Source organism: Hyla sarda, chromosome 4, assembly GCF_029499605.1.
Source record: "Hyla sarda isolate aHylSar1 chromosome 4, aHylSar1.hap1, whole genome shotgun sequence".
Classification (NCBI taxonomy): domain Eukaryota; kingdom Metazoa; phylum Chordata; class Amphibia; order Anura; family Hylidae; genus Hyla; species Hyla sarda.
Window position 1 is genome coordinate 41,334,537 of NC_079192.1, and position 13,678 is coordinate 41,348,214.

Here is a 13,678-nt window from a genome sequence, read left to right on the forward strand (position 1 = left end):
TTCCCGAGCCAGCTAGGAGTCGAACCTACAATCTTCTGATCCGTAGTCAGACGCGTTATCCATTGCGCCACTGGCCCTGCTGAAAAAACAACTGCCAAACCGGTGCCTCATTTGTGAAGTACTGGAAAACCTGCCACATGGTACCATTGCCAAAAGTGTCTTCCGTTTCTTGCAACACATTTTTACAAAGGGCGAAATCACTACTTGGCAGATTAAAGTCATCCAAAACAATTAGCAGATGAAACTTGGGGTCTACTTCCTGGAAATCCTAAAGATTCTTCAACCTTGGGGTAGAAGTGTTAAAATTGGAAGCAAGGATGAGATGCCGTGACCCGGATTTGAACCGGGGTTGCTGCGGCCACAGCGCAGAGTACTAACCACTATACGATCACGGCAACATTCCCGAGCCAGGTAGGAGTCGAACCTACAATCTTCTGATCCGTAGTCAGACGCGTTATCCATTGCGCCACTGGCCCTGCTGAAAAAACAACTGCCAAACCGGTGCCTCATTTGTGAAGTACTGGAAAACCTGCCACATGGTACCATTGCCAAAAGTGTCTTCCGTTTCTTGCAAATCAAATCGGAACCGTCCAGAGACTAAATGTGTTGTCCTTACAACACATTTTTACAAAGGGCGAAATAACTACTAACCGGTGCCTCATTTCTGAAGAACTGGAAAACCTGCCACATGGTACCATTGCCAAAAGTGTCTTCCGTTTCTTGCAAATCAAATCGGAACCGTCCAGAGACTAAATGTGTTGTCCTTACAACACATTTTTACAAAGGGCGAAATCACTACTTGGCAGATTAAAGTCATCCAAAACAATTAGCAGATGAAACTTGGGGTCTACTTCCTGGAAATCCTAAAGATTCTTCAACCTTGGGGTAGAAGTGTTAAAATTGGAAGCAAGGATGAGATGCCGTGACCAGGATTCGAACCGGGTTTGCTGCGGCCACAACGCAGAGTACTAACCACTATACGATCACGGCAACCTTCCCGAGCCAGGTAGGAGTCGAACCTACAATCTTCTGATCTGTAGTCAGACGCGTTATCCATTGCGCCACTGGCCCTGCTGAAAAAACAACTGCCAAATCGGTGCCTCATTTCTGAAGTACTGGAAAATCTGCCACATGGTACCATTGCCAAAAGTGTCTTCCGTTTCTTGCAAATCAAATCGGAACCGTCCAGAGACTAAATGTGTTGTCCTTACAACACATTTTTACAAAGGGCGAAATAACTACTAACCGGTGCCTCATTTCTGAAGAACTGGAAAACCTGCCACATGGTACCATTGCCAAAAGTGTCTTCCGTTTCTTGCAAATCAAATCGGAACCGTCCAGAGACTAAATGTGTTGTCCTTACAACACATTTTTACAAAGGGCGAAATCACTACTTGGCAGATTAAAGTCATCCAAAACAATTAGCAGATGAAACTTGGGGTCTACTTCCTGGAAATCCTAAAGATTCTTCAACCTTGGGGTAGAAGTGTTAAAAGTTGAAGCAAGGATGAGATGCCGTGACCCGGATTCAAACCTGGGTTGCTGCGGCCACAACGCAGAGTACTAACCACTATATGATCATGGCAACATTCCCGAGCCAGGTAGGAGTTGACCCTACAATCTTCTGATCCGTAGTCAGACGCGTTATCCATTGCGCCACTGGCCCTGCTGAAAAAACAACTGAAAAACCGGTGCCTCATTTCTGAAGTACTGGAAAATCTGCCACATGGTACCATTGCCAAAAGTGTCTTCCGTTTCTTGCAAATCAAATCGGAACCGTCCAGACACTAAATGTGTTGTCCTTACAACACATTTTTACAAAGGGCGAAATCACTACTTGGCAGATTAAAGTCATCCAAAACAATTAGCAGATGAAACTTGGGGTCTACTTCCTGGAAATCCTAAAGATTCTTCAACCTTGGGGTAGAAGTGTTAAAATTGGAAGCAAGGATGAGATGCCGTGACCCGGGGTTGCTGCGGCCACAACGCAGAGTACTAACCACTATACGATCACGGCAACATTCCCGAGCCAGCTAGGAGTCGAACCTACAATCTTCTGATCCGTAGTCAGACGCGTTATCCATTGCGCCACTGGCCCTGCTGAAAAAACAACTGCCAAACCGGTGCCTCATTTGTGAAGTATTGGAAAACCTGCCACATGGTACCATTGCCAAAAGTGTCTTCCGTTTCTTGCAACACATTTTTACAAAGGGCGAAATCACTACTTGGCAGATTAAAGTCATCCAAAACAATTAGCAGATGAAACTTGGGGTCTACTTCCTGGAAATCCTAAAGATTCTTCAACCTTGGGGTAGAAGTGTTAAAATTGGAAGCAAGGATGAGATGCCGTGACCCGGATTCGAACCGGGTTTGCTGCGGCCACAACGCAGAGTACTAACCACTATATGATCACGGCAACATTCCCGAGCCAGGTAGGAGTCGAACCTACAATCTTCTGATCCGTAGTCAGACGCGTTATCCATTGCGCCACTGGCCCTGCTGAAAAAACAACTGCCAAACCGGTGCCTCATTTGTGAAGTACTGGAAAACCTGCCACATGGTACCATTGCCAAAAGTGTCTTCCGTTTCTTGCAAATCAAATCGGAACCGTCCAGAGACTAAATGTGTTGTCCTTACAACACATTTTTACAAAGGGCGAAATCACTACTTGGCAGATTAAAGTCATCCAAAACAATTAGCAGATGAAACTTGGGGTCTACTTCCTGGAAATCCTAAAGATTCTTCAACCTTGGGGTAGAAGTGTTAAAATTGGAAGCAAGGATGAGATGCCGTGACCCGGATTCGAACCGGGTTTGCTGCGGCCACAACGCAGAGTACTAACCACTATATGATCACGGCAACCTTCCCGAGCCAGGTAGGAGTCGAACCTACAATCTTCTGATCTGTAGTCAGACGCGTTATCCATTGCGCCACTGGCCCTGCTGAGAAAACAACTGCCAAACCGGTGCCTCATTTCTGAAGTACTGGAAAATCTGCCACATGGTACCATTGCCAAAAGTGTCTTCCGTTTCTTGCAAATCAAATCGGAACCGTCCAGAGACTAAATGTGTTGTCCTTACAACACATTTTTACAAAGGGCGAAATCACTACTTGGCAGATTAAAGTCATCCAAAACAATTAGCAGATGAAACTTGGGGTCTACTTCCTGGAAATTCTAAAGATTCTTCAACCTTGGGGTAGAAGTGTTCAAATTGGAAGCAAGGATGAGATACCGTGACCCGGATTTGAACCGGGGTTGCTGCGGCCACAGCGCAGAGTACTAACCACTATACGATCACGGCAACATTCCCGAGCCAGGTAGGAGTCGAACCTACAATCTTCTGATCCGTAGTCAGACGCGTTATCCATTGCGCCACTGGCCCTGCTGAAAAAACAACTGTCAAACCGGTGCCTCATTTGTGAAGTACTGGAAAACCTGCCACATGGTACCATTGCCAAAAGTGTCTTCCGTTTCTTGCAAATCAAATCGGAACCGTCCAGAGACTAAATGTGTTGTCCTTACAACACATTTTTACAAAGGGCGAAATCACTACTTGGCAGATTAAAGTCATCCAAAACAATTAGCAGATGAAACTTGGGGTCTACTTCCTGGAAATCCTAAAGATTCTTCAACCTTGGGGTAGAAGTGTTAAAATTGGAAGCAAGGATGAGATGCCGTGACCCGGATTCGCTGCGGCCACAACGCAGAGTACTAACCACTATACGATCACGGCAACCTTCCCGAGCCAGGTAGGAGTCGAACCTACAATCTTCTGATCCGTAGTCAGACGCGTTATCCATTGCGCCACTGGCCCTGCTGAAAAAACAACTGCCAAACCGGTGCCTCATTTCTGAAGTACTGGAAAACCTGCCACATGGTACCATTGCCAAAAGTGTCTTCCGTTTCTTGCAAATCAAATCGGAACCGTCCAGAGACTAAATGTGTTGTCCTTACAACACATTTTTACAAAGGGCAAAATCACTACTTGGCAGATTAAAGTCATCCAAAACAATTAGCAGATGAAACTTGGGGTCTACTTCCTGGAAATCCTAAAGATTCTTCAACCTTGGGGTAGAAGTGTTAAAAGTGGAAGCAAGGATGAGATGCCGTGACCCGGATTCAAACCTGGGTTGCTGCGGCCACAACGCAGAGTACTAACCACTATACGATCATGGCAACATTCCCGAGCCAGGTAGGAGTTGAACGTACAATCTTCTGATCCGTAGTCAGACGCGTTATCCATTGCGCCACTGGACCTGCTGAAAAAACAACTGCCAAACCGGTGCCTCATTTCTGAAGTACTGGAAAACCTGCCACATGGTACCATTGCCAAAAGTGTCTTCCGTTTCTTGCAAATCAAATCGGAACCGTCCAGAGACTAAATGTGTTGTCCTTACAACACATTTTTACAAAGGGCGAAATAACTACTAACCGGTGCCTCATTTCTGAAGAACTGGAAAACCTGCCACATGGTACCATTGCCAAAAGTGTCTTCCGTTTCTTGTAAATCAAATCGGAACCGTCCAGAGACTAAATGTGTTGTCCTTACAACACATTTTTACAAAGGGCGAAATCACTACTTGGCAGATTAAAGTCATCCAAAACAATTAGCAGATGAAACTTGGGGTCTACTTCCTGGAAATCCTAAAGATTCTTCAACCTTGGGGTAGAAGTGTTAAAATTGGATGCAAGGATGAGATGCCGTGACCCGGATTCGAACCGGGGTTGCTGCGGCCACAACGCAGAGTACTAACCACTATACGATCACGGCAACATTCCCGAGCCAGGTAGGAGTCGAACCTACAATCTTCTGATCCGTAGTCAGACGTGTTATCCACTGCGCCACTGGCCCTGCTGAAAAAACAACTGCCAAACCGGTGCCTCATTTCTGAAGTACTGGAAAACCTGCCACATGGTACCATTGCCAAAAGTGTCTTCCGTTTCTTGCAAATCAAATCGGAACCGTCCAGATACTAAATGTGTTGTCCTTACAACACATTTTTACAAAGGGCGAAATCACTACTTGGCAGATTAAAGTCATCCAAAACAATTAGCAGATGAAACTTGGGGTCTACTTCCTGGAAATCCTAAAGATTCTTCAACCTTGGGGTAGAAGTGTTAAAATTGGAAGCAAGGATGAGATGCCGTGACCCGGATTCGAACCGGGGTTGCTGCGGCCACAACGCAGAGTACTAACCACTATACGATCACGGCAACATTCCCGAGCCAGCTAGGAGTCGAACCTACAATCTTCTGATCCGTAGTCAAACGCGTTATCCATTGCGCCACTGGCCCTGCTGAAAAAACAACTGCCAAACCGGTGCCTCATTTGTGAAGTACTGGAAATCCTGCCACATGGTACCATTGCCAAAAGTGTCTTCCGTTTCTTGCAACACATTTTTACAAAGGGCGAAATCACTACTTGGCAGATTAAAGTCATCCAAAACAATTAGCAGATGAAACTTGGGGTCTACTTCCTGGAAATCCTAAAGATTCTTCAACCTTGGGGTAGAAGTGTTAAAATTGGAAGCAAGGATGAGATGCCGTGACCCGGATTCGAACCGGGGTTGCTGCGGCCACAGCGCAGAGTACTAACCACTATACGATCACATTCCCGAGCCAGGTAGGAGTCGAACCTACAATCTTCTGATCCGTAGTCAGACGTGTTATCCATTGCGCCACTGGCCCTGCTGAAAAAACAACTGCCAAACCGGTGCCTCATTTGTGAAGTACTGGAAAACCTGCCACATGGTACCATTGCCAAAAGTGTCTTCCGTTTCTTGCAAATCAAATCGGAACCGTCCAGAGACTAAATGTGTTGTCCTTACAACACATTTTTACAAAGGGCAAAATCACTACTTGGCAGATTAAAGTCATCCAAAACAATTAGCAGATGAAACTTGGGGTCTACTTCCTGGAAATCCTAAAGATTCTTCAACCTTGGGGTAGAAGTGTTAAAAGTGGAAGCAAGGATGAGATGCCGTGACCCGGATTCAAACCTGGGTTGCTGCGGCCACAACGCAGAGTACTAACCACTATACGATCATGGCAACATTCCCGAGCCAGGTAGGAGTTGAACGTACAATCTTCTGATCCGTAGTCAGACGCGTTATCCATTGCGCCACTGGACCTGCTGAAAAAACAACTGCCAAACCGGTGCCTCATTTCTGAAGTACTGGAAAACCTGCCACATGGTACCATTGCCAAAAGTGTCTTCCGTTTCTTGCAAATCAAATCGGAACAGTCCAGAGACTAAATGTGTTGTCCTTACAACACATTTTTACAAAGGGCGAAATCACTACTTGGCAGATTAAAGTCATCCAAAACAATTAGCAGATGAAACTTGGGGTCTACTTCCTGGAAATCCTAAAGATTCTTCAACCTTGGGGTAGAAGTGTTAAAATTGGAAGCAAGGATGAGATGCCGTGACCCGGATTCGAACCGGGGTTGCTGCGGCCACAACGCAGAGTACTAACCACTATACGATCACGGCAACATTCCCGAGCCAGGTAGGAGTCGAACCTACAATCTTCTGATCCGTAGACAGACGTGTTATCCATTGCGCCACTGGCCCTGCTGAAAAAACAACTGCCAAACCGGTGCCTCATTTGTGAAGTACTAGAAAACCTGCCACATGGTACCATTGCCAAAAGTGTCTTCCGTTTCTTGCAAATCAAATCGGAACCGTCCAGAGACTAAATGTGTTGTCCTTACAACACATTTTTACAAAGGGCGAAATCACTACTTGGCAGATTAAAGTCATCCAAAACAATTAGCAGATGAAACTTGGGGTCTACTTCCTGGAAATCCTAAAGATTCTTCAACCTTGGGTTAGAAGTGTTAAAATTGGAAGCAAGGATGAGATGCCGTGACCCAGATTCGAAGCGGGGTTGCTGCGGCCACAACGCATAGTACTAACCACTATACGACCACGGCAACCTTCCCAAGCCAGGTAGGAGTCGAACCTACAATCTTCTGATCCGTAGTCAGACGCGTTATCCATTGCGCCACTGGCCCTGCTGAAAAAACAACTGCCAAACCGGTGCCTCATTTCTGAAGTACTGGAAAACCTGCCACATGGTACCATTGCCAAAAGTGCCTTCCGTTTCTTGCAAATCAAATCGGAACCGTCCAGAGACTAAATGTGTTGTCCTTACAACACATTTTTACAAAGGGCGAAATCACTACTTGGCAGATTAAAGTCATCCAAAACAATTAGCAGAAGAAATCATGCAGGAGATGAAACTTGGGGTTTACTTCCTGGAAATCCTAAAGATTCTTCAACCTTGGGGTAGAAGTGTTAAAAATGGAAGCAAGGATGAGATGCCATGACCTGGATTCGAACCGGGGTTGTTGCGGCCACAACGCAGAGTACTAACCGCTATACGATCACGGCAACATTCCCGAGCCAGGTAGGAGTCGAACCTACAATCTTCTGATCCGTAGTCAGACGCGTTATCCATTGCGCCACTGGCCCTGCTGAAAAAACAACTGCCAAACCGGTGCCTCATTTCTGAAGTACTGGAAAACCTGCCACATGGTACCATTGCCAAAAGTGCCTTCCGTTTCTTGCAAATCAAATCGGAACCGTCCAGAGACTAAATGTGTTGTCCTTACAACACATTTTTACAAAGGGCGAAATCACTACTTGGCAGATTAAAGTCATCCAAAACAATTAGCAGAAGAAATCATGCAGGAGATGAAACTTGGGGTTTACTTCCTGGAAATCCTAAAGATTCTTCAACCTTGGGGTAGAAGTGTTAAAAATGGAAGCAAGGATGAGATGCCATGACCTGGATTCGAACCGGGGTTGCTGCGGCCACAACGCAGAGTACTAACCGCTATACGATCACGGCAACATTCCCGAGCCAGGTAGGAGTCGAACCTACAATCTTCTGATCCGTAGTCAGACGCGTTATCCATTGCGCCACTGGCCCTGCTGAAAAAACAACTGCCAAACCGGTGCCTCATTTCTGAAGTACTGGAAAACCTGCCACATGGTACCATTGCCAAAAGTGTCTTCCGTTTCTTGCAAATCAAATCGGAACCGTCCAGAGACTAAATGTGTTGTCCTTACAACACATTTTTACAAAGGGCGAAATAACTACTAACCGGTGCCTCATTTCTGAAGAACTGGAAAACCTGCCACATGGTACCATTGCCAAAAGTGTCTTCCGTTTCTTGCAAATCAAATCGGAACCGTCCAGAGACTAAATGTGTTGTCCTTACAACACATTTTTACAAAGGGCGAAATCACTACTTGGCAGATTAAAGTCATCCAAAACAATTAGCAGATGAAACTTGGGGTCTACTTCCTGGAAATCCTAAAGATTCTTCAACCTTGGGGTAGAAGTGTTAAAATTGGAAGCAAGGATGAGATGCCAAAAGTGTCTTCCGTTTCTTGCAAATCAAATCGGAACCGTCCAGAGACTAAATGTGTTGTCCTTACAACACATTTTTACAAAGGGCGAAATCACTACTTGGCAGATTAAAGTCATCCAAAACAATTAGCAGATGAAACTTGGGGTCTACTTCCTGGAAATCCTAAAGATTCTTCAACCTTGGGGTAGAAGTGTTAAAAGTTGAAGCAAGGATGAGATGCCGTGACCCGGATTCAAACCTGGGTTGCTGCGGCCACAACGCAGAGTACTAACCACTATACGATCATGGCAACATTCCCGAGCCAGGTAGGAGTTGAACCTACAATCTTCTGATCCGTAGTCAGACGCGTTATCCATTGCGCCACTGGCCCTGCTGAAAAAACAACTGAAAAACCGGTGCCTCATTTCTGAAGTACTGGAAAACCTGCCACATGGTACCATTGCCAAAAGTGTCTTCCGTTTCTTGCAAATCAAATCGGAACAGTCCAGAGACTAAATGTGTTGTCCTTACAACACATTTTTACAAAGGGCGAAATCACTACTTGGCAGATTAAAGTCATCCAAAACAATTAGCAGATGAAACTTGGGGTCTACTTCCTGGAAATCCTAAAGATTCTTCAACCTTGGGGTAGAAGTGTTAAAATTGGAAGCAAGGATGAGATGCCGCGACCCAGATTTGAACCGGGGTTGCTGCGGCCACAACGCAGAGTACTAACCACTATACGATCACGGCAACCTTCCCGAGCCAGGTAGGAGTCGAACCTACAATCTTCTGATCCGTAGTCAGCCGTGTTATCCATTGCGCCACTGGCCCTGCTGAAAAAACAACTGCCATACCGGTGCCTCATTTCTGAAGTACTGGAAAATCTGCCACATGGTACCATTGCCAAAAGTGTCTTCCGTTTCTTGCAAATCAAATCGGAACCGTCCAGAGACTAAATGTGTTGTCCTTACAACACATTTTTACAAAGGGCGAAATCACTACTTGGCAGATTAAAGTCATCCAAAACAATTAGCAGATGAAACTTGGGGTCTACTTCCTGGAAATCCTAAAGATTCTTCAACCTTGGGGTAGAAGTGTTAAAATTGGAAGCAAGGATGAGATGCCGTGACCCGGATTCGAACCGGGGTTGCTGCGGCCACAGCGCAGAGTACTAACCACTATACGATCACGGCAACATTCCCGAGCCAGGTAGGAGTCGAACCTACAATCTTCTGATCCGTAGTCAGACGTGTTATCCATTGCGCCACTGGCCCTGCTGAAAAAACAACTGCCAAACCGGTGCCTCATTTGTGAAGTACTGGAAAACCTGCCACATGGTACCATTGCCAAAAGTGTCTTCCGTTTCTTGCAAATCAAATCGGAACCGTCCAGAGACTAAATGTGTTGTCCTTACAACACATTTTTACAAAGGGCGAAATCACTACTTGGCAGATTAAAGTCATCCAAAACAATTAGCAGATGAAACTTGGGGTCTACTTCCTGGAAATCCTAAAGATTCTTCAACCTTGGGGTAGAAGTGTTAAAATTGGAAGCAAGGATGAGATGCCGTGACCCGGATTTGAATCGGGGTTGCTGTGGCCACAACGCAGAGTACTAACCACTATACGATCACGGCAACATTCCCGAGCCAGCTAGGAGTCGAACCTACAATCTTCTGATCCGTAGTCAGATGCGTTATCCATTGCGCCACTGGCCCTGCTGAAAAAACAACTGCCAAACCGGTGCCTCATTTGTGAAGTACTGGAAAACCTGCCACATGGTACCATTGCCAAAAGTGTCTTCCGTTTCTTGCAACACATTTTTACAAAGGGCGAAATCACTACTTGGCAGATTAAAGTCATCCAAAACAATTAGCAGATGAAACTTGGGGTCTACTTCCTGGAAATCCTAAAGATTCTTCAACCTTGGGGTAGAAGTGTTAAAATTGGAAGCAAGGATGAGATGCCGTGACCCGGATTTGAACCGGGGTTGCTGCGGCCACAGCGCAGAGTACTAACCACTATACGATCACGGCAACATTCCCGAGCCAGGTAGGAGTCGAACCTACAATCTTCTGATCCGTAGTCAGACGCGTTATCCATTGCGCCACTGGCCCTGCTGAAAAAACAACTGCCAAACCGGTGCCTCATTTGTGAAGTACTGGAAAACCTGCCACATGGTACCATTGCCAAAAGTGTCTTCCGTTTCTTGCAAATCAAATCGGAACCGTCCAGAGACTAAATGTGTTGTCCTTACAACACATTTTTACAAAGGGCGAAATCACTACTTGGCAGATTAAAGTCATCCAAAACAATTAGCAGATGAAACTTGGGGTCTACTTCCTGGAAATCCTAAAGATTCTTCAACCTTGGGGTAGAAGTGTTAAAATTGGAAGCAAGGAGGAGATGCCGTGACCCGGATTCGAACCGGGTTTGCTGCGGCCACAACGCAGAGTATTAACCACTATACGATCACGGCAACCTTCCCGAGCCAGGTAGGAGTCGAACCTACAATCTTCTGATCCGTAGTCAGACGCGTTATCCATTGCGCCACTGGCCCTGCTGAAAAAACAACTGCCAAACCGGTGCCTCATTTCTGAAGTACTGGAAAACCTGCCACATGGTACCATTGCCAAAAGTGTCTTCCGTTTCTTGCAAATCAAATCGGAACCGTCCAGAGACTAAATGTGTTGTCCTTACAACACATTTTTACAAAGGGCGAAATAACTACTAACCGGTGCCTCATTTCTGAAGAACTGGAAAACCTGCCACATGGTACCATTGCCAAAAGTGTCTTCCGTTTCTTGCAAATCAAATCGGAACCGTCCAGAGACTAAATGTGTTGTCCTTACAACACATTTTTACAAAGGGCGAAATCACTACTTGGCAGATTAAAGTCATCCAAAACAATTAGCAGATGAAACTTGGGGTCTACTTCCTGGAAATCCTAAAGATTCTTCAACCTTGGGGTAGAAGTGTTAAAATTGGAAGCAAGGATGAGATGCCGTGACCCGGATTCGAACCGGGGTTGCTGCGGCCACAACGCAGAGTACTAACCACTATACGATCACGGCAACATTCCCGAGCCAGGTAGGAGTCGAACCTACAATCTTCTGATCCGTAGTCAGACGCGTTATCCATTGCGCCACTGGCCCTGCTGAAAAAACAACTGCCAAACCGGTGCCTCATTTGTGAAGTACTAGAAAACCTGCCACATGGTACCATTGCCAAAAGTGTCTTCCGTTTCTTGCAAATCAAATCGGAACCGTCCAGAGACTAAATGTGTTGTCCTTACAACACATTTTTACAAAGGGCGAAATCACTACTTGGCAGATTAAAGTCATCCAAAACAATTAGCAGATGAAACTTGGGGTCTACTTCCTGGAAATCCTAAAGATTCTTCAACCTTGGGTTAGAAGTGTTAAAATTGGAAGCAAGGATGAGATGCCGTGACCCAGATTCGAAGCGGGGTTGCTGCGGCCACAACGCAGAGTACTAACCACTATACGATCACGGCAACCTTCCCAAGCCAGGTAGGAGTCGAACCTACAATCTTCTGATCCGTAGTCAGACGCGTTATCCATTGCGACACTGGCCCTGCTGAAAAAACAACTGCCAAACCGGTGCCTCATTTCTGAAGTACTGGAAAACCTGCCACATGGTACCATTGCCAAAAGTGTCTTCCGTTTCTTGCAAATCAAATCGGAACCGTCCAGAGACTAAATGTGTTGTCCTTACAACACATTTTTACAAAGGGCGAAATCACTACTTGGCAGATTAAAGTCATCCAAAACAATTAGCAGAAGAAATCATGCAGGAGATGAAACTTGGGGTTTACTTCCTGGAAATCCTAAAGATTCTTCAACCTTGGGGTAGAAGTGTTAAAAATGGAAGCAAGGATGAGATGCCGTGACCCGGATTCAAACCTGGGTTGCTGCGGCCACAACGCAGAGTACTAACCACTATACGATCATGGCAACATTCCCGAGCCAGGTAGGAGTTGAACCTACAATCTTCTGATCCGTAGTCAGACGCGTTATCCATTGCGCCACTGGCCCTGCTGAAAAAACAACTGCCAAACCGGTGCCTCATTTCTGAAGTACTGGAAAACCTGCCACATGGTACCATTGCCAAAAGTGTCTTCCGTTTCTTGCAAATCAAATTGGAACAGTCCAGAGACTAAATGTGTTGTCCTTACAACACATTTTTACAAAGGGCGAAATCACTACTTGGCAGATTAAAGTCATCCAAAACAATTAGCAGATGAAACTTGGGGTCTACTTCCTGGAAATCCTAAAGATTCTTCAACCTTGGGGTAGAAGTGTTAAAATTGGAAGCAAGGATGAGATGCTGTGACCCGGATTCGAACCGGGGTTGCTGCGGCCACAACGCAGAGTACTAACCACTATACGATCACGGCAACATTCCCGAGCCAGGTAGGAGTCGAACCTACAATCTTCTGATCCGTAGTCAGACGTGTTATCCATTGCGCCACTGGCCCTACTGAAAAAACAACTGCCAAACCGGTGCCTCATTTCTGAAGTACTGGAAAACCTGCCACATGGTACCATTGCCAAAAGTGTCTTCCGTTTCTTGCAAATCAAATCGGAACCGTCCAGAGACTAAATGTGTTGTCCTTACAACACATTTTTACAAAGGGCGAAATCACTACTTGGCAGATTAAAGTCATCCAAAACAATTAGCAGATGAAACTTGGGGTCTACTTCCTGGAAATCCTAAAGATTCTTCAACCTTGGGGTAGAAGTGTTAAAATTGGAAGCAAGGATGAGATGCTGTGACCCGGATTCGAACCGGGGTTGCTGCGGCCACAACGCAGAGTACTAACCACTATACGATCACGGCAACATTCCCGAGCCAGGTAGGAGTCGAACCTACAATCTTCTGATCCGTAGACAGACGTGTTATCCATTGCGCCACTGGCCCTGCTGAAAAAACAACTGCCAAACCGGTGCCTCATTTGTGAAGTACTAGAAAACCTGCCACATGGTACCATTGCCAAAAGTGTCTTCCGTTTCTTGCAAATCAAATCGGAACCGTCCAGAGACTAAATGTGTTGTCCTTACAACACATTTTTACAAAGGGCGAAATCACTACTTGGCAGATTAAAGTCATCCAAAACAATTAGCAGATGAAACTTGGGGTCTACTTCCTGGAAATCCTAAAGATTCTTCAACCTTGGGTTAGAAGTGTTAAAATTGGAAGCAAGGATGAGATGCCGTGACCCAGATTCGAAGCGGGGTTGCTGCGGCCACAACGCGGAGTACTAACCACTATACGATCACGGCAACCTTCC

General features: G+C 45.7%; 33 non-coding genes across 33 annotated transcripts; all 33 read right to left on the bottom strand.

Annotated features, from left to right (window-relative positions):
* Positions 1-4: 4 nt before the first annotated feature.
* Positions 5-77, bottom strand: TRNAR-ACG (transfer RNA arginine (anticodon ACG)). The gene has a single exon. It is a non-coding gene; the product is annotated as a tRNA-Arg (tRNA).
* Positions 78-323: 246 nt separating this feature from the next.
* Positions 324-395, bottom strand: TRNAH-GUG (transfer RNA histidin (anticodon GUG)). The gene has a single exon. It is a non-coding gene; the product is annotated as a tRNA-His (tRNA).
* An 8-nt stretch (positions 396-403) lies between these two features.
* TRNAR-ACG (transfer RNA arginine (anticodon ACG)) lies at positions 404-476 on the bottom strand. The gene has a single exon. It is a non-coding gene; the product is annotated as a tRNA-Arg (tRNA).
* A 522-nt stretch (positions 477-998) lies between these two features.
* Positions 999-1,071, bottom strand: TRNAC-ACA (transfer RNA cysteine (anticodon ACA)). The gene has a single exon. It is a non-coding gene; the product is annotated as a tRNA-Cys (tRNA).
* Positions 1,072-1,593: 522 nt separating this feature from the next.
* TRNAR-ACG (transfer RNA arginine (anticodon ACG)) lies at positions 1,594-1,666 on the bottom strand. Its single transcript has one exon. It is a non-coding gene; the product is annotated as a tRNA-Arg (tRNA).
* Positions 1,667-2,025: 359 nt separating this feature from the next.
* TRNAR-ACG (transfer RNA arginine (anticodon ACG)) lies at positions 2,026-2,098 on the bottom strand. Its single transcript has one exon. It is a non-coding gene; the product is annotated as a tRNA-Arg (tRNA).
* Positions 2,099-2,424: 326 nt separating this feature from the next.
* On the bottom strand, positions 2,425-2,497 carry TRNAR-ACG (transfer RNA arginine (anticodon ACG)). Its single transcript has one exon. It is a non-coding gene; the product is annotated as a tRNA-Arg (tRNA).
* Positions 2,498-2,867: 370 nt separating this feature from the next.
* On the bottom strand, positions 2,868-2,940 carry TRNAC-ACA (transfer RNA cysteine (anticodon ACA)). Its single transcript has one exon. It is a non-coding gene; the product is annotated as a tRNA-Cys (tRNA).
* A 290-nt stretch (positions 2,941-3,230) lies between these two features.
* TRNAH-GUG (transfer RNA histidin (anticodon GUG)) lies at positions 3,231-3,302 on the bottom strand. The gene has a single exon. It is a non-coding gene; the product is annotated as a tRNA-His (tRNA).
* Positions 3,303-3,310: 8 nt separating this feature from the next.
* On the bottom strand, positions 3,311-3,383 carry TRNAR-ACG (transfer RNA arginine (anticodon ACG)). Its single transcript has one exon. It is a non-coding gene; the product is annotated as a tRNA-Arg (tRNA).
* A 359-nt stretch (positions 3,384-3,742) lies between these two features.
* Positions 3,743-3,815, bottom strand: TRNAR-ACG (transfer RNA arginine (anticodon ACG)). Its single transcript has one exon. It is a non-coding gene; the product is annotated as a tRNA-Arg (tRNA).
* Positions 3,816-4,700: 885 nt separating this feature from the next.
* Positions 4,701-4,772, bottom strand: TRNAH-GUG (transfer RNA histidin (anticodon GUG)). Its single transcript has one exon. It is a non-coding gene; the product is annotated as a tRNA-His (tRNA).
* Positions 4,773-4,780: 8 nt separating this feature from the next.
* TRNAR-ACG (transfer RNA arginine (anticodon ACG)) lies at positions 4,781-4,853 on the bottom strand. The gene has a single exon. It is a non-coding gene; the product is annotated as a tRNA-Arg (tRNA).
* A 290-nt stretch (positions 4,854-5,143) lies between these two features.
* TRNAH-GUG (transfer RNA histidin (anticodon GUG)) lies at positions 5,144-5,215 on the bottom strand. The gene has a single exon. It is a non-coding gene; the product is annotated as a tRNA-His (tRNA).
* Positions 5,216-5,223: 8 nt separating this feature from the next.
* Positions 5,224-5,296, bottom strand: TRNAR-ACG (transfer RNA arginine (anticodon ACG)). The gene has a single exon. It is a non-coding gene; the product is annotated as a tRNA-Arg (tRNA).
* A 320-nt stretch (positions 5,297-5,616) lies between these two features.
* Positions 5,617-5,689, bottom strand: TRNAR-ACG (transfer RNA arginine (anticodon ACG)). The gene has a single exon. It is a non-coding gene; the product is annotated as a tRNA-Arg (tRNA).
* Positions 5,690-6,422: 733 nt separating this feature from the next.
* On the bottom strand, positions 6,423-6,494 carry TRNAH-GUG (transfer RNA histidin (anticodon GUG)). Its single transcript has one exon. It is a non-coding gene; the product is annotated as a tRNA-His (tRNA).
* An 8-nt stretch (positions 6,495-6,502) lies between these two features.
* On the bottom strand, positions 6,503-6,575 carry TRNAR-ACG (transfer RNA arginine (anticodon ACG)). Its single transcript has one exon. It is a non-coding gene; the product is annotated as a tRNA-Arg (tRNA).
* A 370-nt stretch (positions 6,576-6,945) lies between these two features.
* TRNAR-ACG (transfer RNA arginine (anticodon ACG)) lies at positions 6,946-7,018 on the bottom strand. The gene has a single exon. It is a non-coding gene; the product is annotated as a tRNA-Arg (tRNA).
* Positions 7,019-7,405: 387 nt separating this feature from the next.
* On the bottom strand, positions 7,406-7,478 carry TRNAR-ACG (transfer RNA arginine (anticodon ACG)). The gene has a single exon. It is a non-coding gene; the product is annotated as a tRNA-Arg (tRNA).
* Positions 7,479-7,865: 387 nt separating this feature from the next.
* On the bottom strand, positions 7,866-7,938 carry TRNAR-ACG (transfer RNA arginine (anticodon ACG)). The gene has a single exon. It is a non-coding gene; the product is annotated as a tRNA-Arg (tRNA).
* A 742-nt stretch (positions 7,939-8,680) lies between these two features.
* TRNAR-ACG (transfer RNA arginine (anticodon ACG)) lies at positions 8,681-8,753 on the bottom strand. The gene has a single exon. It is a non-coding gene; the product is annotated as a tRNA-Arg (tRNA).
* Positions 8,754-9,486: 733 nt separating this feature from the next.
* On the bottom strand, positions 9,487-9,558 carry TRNAH-GUG (transfer RNA histidin (anticodon GUG)). Its single transcript has one exon. It is a non-coding gene; the product is annotated as a tRNA-His (tRNA).
* Positions 9,559-9,566: 8 nt separating this feature from the next.
* TRNAR-ACG (transfer RNA arginine (anticodon ACG)) lies at positions 9,567-9,639 on the bottom strand. Its single transcript has one exon. It is a non-coding gene; the product is annotated as a tRNA-Arg (tRNA).
* Positions 9,640-10,009: 370 nt separating this feature from the next.
* On the bottom strand, positions 10,010-10,082 carry TRNAR-ACG (transfer RNA arginine (anticodon ACG)). The gene has a single exon. It is a non-coding gene; the product is annotated as a tRNA-Arg (tRNA).
* Positions 10,083-10,328: 246 nt separating this feature from the next.
* On the bottom strand, positions 10,329-10,400 carry TRNAH-GUG (transfer RNA histidin (anticodon GUG)). The gene has a single exon. It is a non-coding gene; the product is annotated as a tRNA-His (tRNA).
* Positions 10,401-10,408: 8 nt separating this feature from the next.
* Positions 10,409-10,481, bottom strand: TRNAR-ACG (transfer RNA arginine (anticodon ACG)). The gene has a single exon. It is a non-coding gene; the product is annotated as a tRNA-Arg (tRNA).
* A 370-nt stretch (positions 10,482-10,851) lies between these two features.
* On the bottom strand, positions 10,852-10,924 carry TRNAR-ACG (transfer RNA arginine (anticodon ACG)). Its single transcript has one exon. It is a non-coding gene; the product is annotated as a tRNA-Arg (tRNA).
* A 442-nt stretch (positions 10,925-11,366) lies between these two features.
* On the bottom strand, positions 11,367-11,438 carry TRNAH-GUG (transfer RNA histidin (anticodon GUG)). The gene has a single exon. It is a non-coding gene; the product is annotated as a tRNA-His (tRNA).
* An 8-nt stretch (positions 11,439-11,446) lies between these two features.
* On the bottom strand, positions 11,447-11,519 carry TRNAR-ACG (transfer RNA arginine (anticodon ACG)). The gene has a single exon. It is a non-coding gene; the product is annotated as a tRNA-Arg (tRNA).
* An 830-nt stretch (positions 11,520-12,349) lies between these two features.
* On the bottom strand, positions 12,350-12,422 carry TRNAR-ACG (transfer RNA arginine (anticodon ACG)). Its single transcript has one exon. It is a non-coding gene; the product is annotated as a tRNA-Arg (tRNA).
* Positions 12,423-12,792: 370 nt separating this feature from the next.
* TRNAR-ACG (transfer RNA arginine (anticodon ACG)) lies at positions 12,793-12,865 on the bottom strand. The gene has a single exon. It is a non-coding gene; the product is annotated as a tRNA-Arg (tRNA).
* Positions 12,866-13,235: 370 nt separating this feature from the next.
* Positions 13,236-13,308, bottom strand: TRNAR-ACG (transfer RNA arginine (anticodon ACG)). The gene has a single exon. It is a non-coding gene; the product is annotated as a tRNA-Arg (tRNA).
* Between the last annotated feature and the right edge of the window lie 370 nt (positions 13,309-13,678).